The sequence below is a fragment of the Gossypium raimondii genome, chromosome 11 (assembly GCF_025698545.1).
Source record: "Gossypium raimondii isolate GPD5lz chromosome 11, ASM2569854v1, whole genome shotgun sequence".
NCBI classification, from domain to species: Eukaryota; Viridiplantae; Streptophyta; class Magnoliopsida; order Malvales; family Malvaceae; genus Gossypium; species Gossypium raimondii.
The window spans coordinates 39,488,781-39,496,951 of NC_068575.1; the positions used below are offsets into that span (position 1 = coordinate 39,488,781).

The 8,171-nt window shown below is 31.7% G+C and overlaps 1 non-coding gene across 1 annotated transcript; it reads left to right on the forward strand.

The window, feature by feature from the left end:
- The first annotated feature begins 215 nt into the window (after nt 1-215).
- On the forward strand, nt 216-322 carry LOC128035097 (small nucleolar RNA R71). Its single transcript, XR_008191501.1, has one exon. It is a non-coding gene; the product is annotated as a small nucleolar RNA R71 (small nucleolar RNA).
- The last annotated feature ends 7,849 nt before the right edge of the window (nt 323-8,171 follow it).

An 8,171-nucleotide genomic window follows, 5' to 3' on the forward strand; every position in this document is an offset into this window, starting at 1 on the left:
AAGCAACTACATCTAGATTAAAAACACCAGATACTTTCATTGGTTTTGTTCTCATGACTTGCCACTAACAATTATTCAGTGTGATATCCTCAATAAATTCTTGAGCTGCCTCAGGTGTTTTGTTATTTAAAGTTCCGCCAGCTGCTGCATTAATCATCAGCGTAATCGGGGGGTTTAAACCATTGTTAAAAGTTCAAACTTGAAGCCACAAAGGTAATCCATGTTGAGAACACCTTCTCAACAAACCCTTGAATCTTTCCCATGTATCATAAAGAGCCCTAATATCAAACTGAACAAAAGAAGAGATGTCATTCCTCAACTTAGTTGTTTTAGCCAGTGGAAAATATTTTAACAAAAATTTTTCAATCATTTGCACCAGAGTAGTGATAGAACCTCATGGTAAAGAGTTTAACCACTGTTTTTCCTTGCTCCTCAATGAGAATGGGAACAATCATAAGTGTATCGGATCATCAGTAATGTCATTGATCTTAAAATCGTCACAAATCTGCAGAAAGTTAGCCAAATGAGCATTCGGGTCTTCATCTTGCAAACCAACAAACTGAACATATTGTCGCGCCATCTGAATTGTGTTCGGTTTGATCTCAAAGTTGTTTGGATTAATAGTTGGCCTAACAATACTTGATTCAACCCCAATTAGAGTGGGCTTGGCATAATCATACATAGTACGAGGGGCAGGACACTCAATGGCTTGTTGATTATTTTGATTATCACCCGTCTCTACAATAGTATCCTTTTCCTCGTGATCGTCTATTATACTCTATTTATTTTGCCTTGCTTTTCTAACGTCTCTACAATTTCTGCAAGCAGTTCTTTCAATCTCACAATAAAAAATTATTGGTTCCAATGGTTCTCTCTAGTCGTAAACCAAAAGAACCTGTCAATATCAAAAAAAATATTAAAATATAAAGATTAAATTAACAAAAACAGATAAAAATAAAAAATGACTAAATTAACAGAAATAAAGTTTTCCTAATATTTTGGTCCTCGACAACGACAGCAAAAACTTCATGTCCACGAAACCAGCTAAAAATATGACAAAGGCAAGTGTACCTATCGATAACACTACGGTGAGTAAAGATATCACTCCCACGAGGACTAAAAGTGCTAGTAATTACCGTCTTTCTATTATTTAACTAACAAATCAAAGTGACTGAATTAAACTAAAATTAGCTAAATTAATTAACTAAGAACTTGACAAAGAATAAATTGGGAAAATAATTGAATAATAACCAAGAAGCAAAACAATACCCAAGAAAGAATTCACCTAGATTGCATCTGTCATTATCAATCAGAATTAAATAAGTTATTCACTTAATATCTTGATCCATAGAAATCCCTGAATTATTCTAATATCTCTCTTCAAGACTAAAAGCAACTGACTCTAGGTTGATTCATTGAAATTTCTTTCTAATTAAAACCCCTATTATCGTATTAACTCGATCTATGTATTCCCCTATTAGATTTGACTCAAGACTGGTAGATTTATGTTTTCCTATTTCTAGGATTGCATGCAACTCCACTCAATTATGCTAGATCTACTCTTAAATAGGGTTTACTCCTCCTCTGATTCAGGCACATCAAACATAGATTAATAGTCTAGAAATATTAAACCAAGAATCAAGCACACATAATTAAGAACAATATTTAAGTATTTATTGCGTAAAACAGAAATCAAAGGAATGAATTCATCATAAGGTTCATCTCCCCTAGGTATTTAGAAAATTAGTTCATAATCATGAATAAAAATATCTAAAAGTCAGTATAACCACAAGAAATAGAAAAACTCATAGTGAAGTTCAAAGAAATCAAAAGGAGATCTTCAATCTTAGTGGAAATCTACTTCAGAGTTGGCTTCAATGGTGTTTCCTGAGTTGTTTTCTTCAATCTTCTCTAACGGTTCCCTTTCCTCTTCTTATATTTGGTATTTATAGTTCTTAAAATGCTCGAGAAACCTAAAAATTCTTTTTTTCTGCGTGTCCAAAATACAATTCATGAAATTGACACGATCTGGCACATGGTCGTGTGGCAGCCCATGTGGCTCCTGAAATATGGTCCAACTATCTGATTTTTGCTCTGTTTTTGCTCATTTTTTCTCAAATGCTCTCCTAAGTTTAGAAACATGAATTTAACAGATTAGAAGCATAAAACTCACCATTTTGCATTGATTAATCACCCAAAAATGCACTACGAATAGGATTAACATATTTTACTTTTGACACTTATCAAAAAAAGGTCAAAGTTAGGAGTGGTTCAAAAGAAAATAACCCAAAAATTTAAATAAACCTAATTTCCCCCATCCACCTACAAGAACTCAAGAAACCTCTTCCCCTTATTTTTGTTTTGTTCTCCATTGCATCCCCAAGCTCTATTCATTCAATTTTATTTCCCAAACTTTAAATCCTTTGATTTCTATCATCATCCAAGCAATAAATCCTCCTAAAATTTTAAGAAAAACATTAAAAACACCATCAATTTTGTCATCTCTCAAACTTGTGGGTTTTCTAGATTTTCAACCAAATTTGTTCTTTCCCATCGAAGGTAACGATTAGTTTTCCTATTAGTTTTTGATAATATCTAGTATTTTAAATAGATTTTTTACCTATTGAATCGAAAGCTTTGAATAAATTCTGAAAATTGGATAATTAATAGTGGATTTCAAGATTTTGAATAAAAATGATGTTTCTGTAACAGCCCGGTTTTAGCTAAATCGGTATAGTGGTTTCAGAACCACAAATCTGAGATTGTAAAATTTATTTTATTATTATTTTAATATTTACAGTATGATATTAGAGTTTTATGAAATTTTCGTAAAGAAATTTTACCGTTTAAGTGTTTAATTCGGTAAAAAAGACTAAATCGCGTAAAGCGTAAAACTCGTGTTCTATAAGCTAAAAATATCAAATAGCTATAGAACTTAAAAGTGAAGGTCCTTATGTAGTAAATATCTCATTTATGAGATAGTGGATGATAGTGGAGTGGCAATTGGTGTTATTATTAATGTTTTTAACGGGTAAAAGGGTAAATAGGTAATTAAGTTAATAATAAATAAAACAAAGCCAAATATCATCATCTTCCATCCTACAACCGAAAATAGGGTTTAAAACAACCATTGAACATCTTGACATTTGGACATGGTGTTTTCGCTCAAATAGGTACGATTTTAACTGTTTTTAATAATTTTTACATTTTTGTGATCATTAGAGCTAGAACTAGTTAGCCCGTGTCTTCGATTTCAAAACTGTTAAAGATTTTGATAGTTTCCATTGAGGATTTTATGTGGTCTTTGATGTTTAATGATGAAATATGAATATTTGATGTTAGATTTTCATACTTTATAAAGTGATTTTTGATGAAAATCTAAATTAGGGATTTATTTGTAAAATTTGCAAATTGAGGGGTTAAAATGTGAAATAAATGGAATTAATGGGGTGCTAGGGACCTAAGGAAGATTTGGCCAAGCATGGGTTTAATGAAATTATGTGTATTTTATGGTGTTTTGAAATAGGGACTAAATTGAGAAAATGTGAAATTTTAGGGTCTAAAGTAGAAAATGTCCATTTTTGTGTTTTTGAATGAAATTAAATGGATATGTAATAAAATAAGTTAAATTCGAATTGATTTAGATCAAGAAAAAAAGAAATCAGAGTTAGATCGGGGAAAGTCGAAAGTTGTCGAATAGTTGTTCCGATCCGTTCGTTTCTGAACGAGGTAAGTTCATAAGTAAATAAATGTTCTTAAATTCAATTATATATACAAATATATATGTTTCTGAATTGAACTGAGCATGGGATGACCTGTTTCGAGCTTGAATTGATTGAATTACGACGTTCGAAAGCCCTGTATTAACCATAGGAATAGTATAGGATACGTATGTCGTGACGTTAGGACTTTCGAGGTGTGATTTCATTTAAGGCCATGTTTGGGACTTTGGCATGATATGAGATTACGTGTAAGACCATGTCTACGACATTGGCAATGTATATGATTCGTGTAAGACCCTGTCTAGGACAAAGGAATCGATATGTGATAACATGTAAGACCATATCTGGGATATGGAATTGTATGTGATATATGTGTTTTTGAGTATCCTTAACGATTTTGAATGGTTCAACGGGCAATGTTAAAACGAGTCCAAAAGTAAATTTGATCTAAATGATTCAGGTACGTATGAGGTTTATATGTTCATTGAAAATATAATAAGGTAAGTGAAGTTACTTCATGCGGTAATTTGGATTTATATGAGAAAAAAGATTGTATATGTGTATGAGATTAGTTAAATTTGGCCTATTTCGAATTGAATTATATATGTTCTTGTGATGAATTATTTGCTTATGACTTACTAAGCTTTCAAAGCTTACTTTGTGCATTTTTTCTGTTTATAGATATATAAAGCTAGCTCGAGTTTGAGGATCGTCAAGGAACATCATCACACTATCGATCGCTATTTTGGTACTTTAAGAGTTTGTACCTTTGACGTATGGCATGTATAGGCTAATTTCGATATGGTTCATTTTGATCTGTATATATATAACCATGCAAAAATGGCTTGATAATGATGCTAATGTTTGTGTATATTATGCCATGTAATTAGCTCATTTTGGAAGTATGTTATATGGTATATCTTGTGTGGTGGATGGTCATATAATTTGGCTTGAGTAATGAGGTAAATGATGGATGCATTTTTTTGACTTATGGTGTATGTTCCTATAGGTTATATGATGAATATATATATTGATTATGTATTGGTTTTTAGGTGCGATTCTAAATGATGACTAATTACTATGTTTTAGGTATGTTTTGTTGGTTATATATATAGTTATAAGTGACATGTTAATGTTTGTATTAGGTTATGAAATAGTATGTTTAGCTTAATATTGAATGGTGGAATTGGTATGTTTAGTATTTAGTTAAAGGCATGAAATTATACTAAAGGATGTCTTAATGTATGCTCGGTTTATGAGATGAATTATGTTTGATTATGATTTAGGTATTCGAATGCCATGCAATTGATGGTCACATCGTTCGAACTTTGTATTTATGAAGTACGTGCACTATGATTTTGATGATTGTTGGTTGGTTAGTAATTTGATTAGATAAATGATATTGATATAGTTGAATATTGAAGCATGATTCGTATATGTGAAATGACTAGAAAAGTATGATTAATTTTGGTTGTCTATGTGATTCAAATATACGGATTTGACTTGTAAAAAAATTGTAAAGGGGATTATGTTACTTTGTGCTTGAATTGTATTGAATAACTGTTCTGAACTGTGTTTTGATCGATAATGTTTCGTAACCCTAATCTGGTGACAGATTTGAGTTAGAAGTGTTACAGTTTCAAAGTGGTTTTAAACTTGTTTTAAAGTGATTAGAAGGTTTATAAGCTTCCTTTAAAGTTTCATTAAAGAAATCCAAGGTTTTAATGAATTTTTGAGAAAATTTGACATAGTATGTCGAAATTTTGGAACCATGAATATGTGTAGTTTTGTGTAGTTTCAAGTAGACCTGTCCATGGGTGGTAGGGCCTGAAAAATTTTCGCCCGCTTCTAGGCTGCCCATTGCCCGAAATATTGGCCTAAAATTTTACCCAGGCCCGCCCCGGGAAAAATATCATAAGCTCGAGCCCGGCCCGGCCCGACCTATTTTTTAATAAACATTAAAAAATTATTTTAAAAATAAAAAAATAAAAAATATTTTAAAAGTATTTTAAAATTAAAAAATAAAAATTTATTATATTCGGGCCGGGTTTAGGGCGAAACAAAGGTAAACTTCAATCCTAAACTTGTTTCTATGATGATTAGAAAGATTTTTACATGATTTGAGAGCCAATTAAAGGATTTTTATCAATGTTTTTTCTTTCTAAGAACACATGGTTCTTTAATGGTGGATCTTAAATTTTGAGAGGAAATTCATAAATCAATGGATGTTCCAACTCAAAATGGATCTATTAAAAGGTTTTTTTTTTATCTTATTTACCAAGGTTAAACATGATTTGTGAGGTAATTTAAATAAATTTAAATTTCAGCATCTTCATGAACCGATTTTTTGAAATTTTGTGAAATTGATTTAAAGATGAAATTGATGCTTAGTATAAGTGTATTTGGTCTATTATTAATGATTATAGTTTTTAGGAGGGCTAGAGAGATCAATTTTGTGAGGAATTGAGTTTTCGACTTGATGTTACAAATCCAGTAAGGTATCTTTGTGAGAGGATTTTGATTAGTATAGTTAATTGAAATTCGTGTTTATTAAAGCATTGGAAAGGCTGTAATGTCTACTTTATCTCTGTTGAAGCTCTGAATCTTGAAAAGGACCGAGCTAACTAGAATTGAAGCTTGGATTTGCTTGGTTAATCACTTATTTGTGGTAGAATAAATTGTATGGTGAGTGTTTCTAAAGGTGATTTGGTAAATTGACCCTAATTTTTTTAATTAGTAGCTTAATTGATGACTTAAATTGATTAAGTATGGTTGAATCGCTAATTTTTATAAGATTGATATTATATGTACAAGGGTTGAATTTTTATTGAATAATGCTAAGTAAGCATTTAGGTGATTTTGATCAATTTAATTAGGCTAATTATATTGATGATTAGAGCATGGTTACTAGAGTTTTTTATCATGATATATGGGTGTTATAATTGGTAATTGAACATTGGAAAATGGCAAATGAAATGCTTGATTTAATTTGATGATAAATGGCTATGTTACATGTTACACATAAGCATTTTGTCACATTAAATTGAGCACAACAATGATTGATTTATATGCTATGTTTGACTGAATATATTGGCAACATGCATGATGGATCCATTGGATATAATTGGCATGCCATAGGATTTGTGAGTACTCACATTTATTTCTGACATTCTAATCATATGGCTCTAGGTGGACTGATTTGTTTGGAGTAGATAAGGGAGTGTTGAGCATGAGTCTCCACTCATTGGGTTATTTGGGTGCTATAGGGGAGCGTGTTTTTTAGCACGCTCAACTCGGTGGACTGCATTTGATATTTGTGGGAGTTCGGAGATCCGTTTATCCGATTTATGATCACTCGATTAAGCCATGAGAAGTGTATGACAATATATTTATATGTGATTAATGTTATATCATTCGATGTTTGTAAACCATGAATAATTTATTCTTGATATTGATAAATCATATGGAAATTAAATTGACATGTTTCATTATTATGGTTGATAATTGGTGATTGATTGGATGTGATTTAAGCATGATTTCGATGTTGATTTATTAGTTGTTTTTATTAACATTCACTAAGCTTTTTAATGCTCACACCCTCACAATTTGTGCAGTTAAAGGTTAGGCTTGAGGAGCCGAGGAGCTAAGGAGTCGAGCAAGAGAGTTCCAAAAGATTTAGGCTTGGTAGAGACTTTATCACACGTTTTAGAGACTATAATCGGGCATTATGGAACTCCTGGGTAATAGTTTAATTTTGGTTGTAATTAAACTTTAGACATTGGATATTTTATTTTGGATGGTTTTATAATAATTTTGAGGCATGTTTTAGTTTAATTATTGAATGATTTATGGTGTAGTGTTGCTTGATAACACGGTGATTGATAACATGGTGTGCGAGGTATGAAATTTATACTAACGCTTGTTTAAATGAAGCTTCTATGAAGTGGTTTACTAGCGACTAAGGTATGCCACTTGGTTGATTTATTCAGTGTTTGTTATGCATGAAATTGATTGCCTCATTCTATATAATTTAGGCTTGATTGATGTCAATGAACTCAATTGAAGGTGTATGTATATGTATGTTAATTAATCATAGTTAAATCAGGTTTAATTGGCCATTAAAATATGCAAAATCGTGTTCTAAAATGAGTTTTTCACAAAAATAGGTGCATTGGTTTTCACACGGGCGTGTTCCTATCCAAGCAGGTGTGGGTAAGTGATACGAGCGTGTGGAGACTCGAGCTATCACACACGGGAGTGTGGGATTTCCAAACGGGTGTGTGATCGGTCTAAAAGTTTTTCACGATGCAAACACAGTCGTTTAATAACACACGGCCTGGGAGACACGGCCGTGCAGGTTTTGGGGTTTCAATTTTTGTCTCTTTACGTTGGTATTCTAATTTGTTTAAGCTAGAATTTAGTCCCTAATAATAATAAAACTTGAATTAG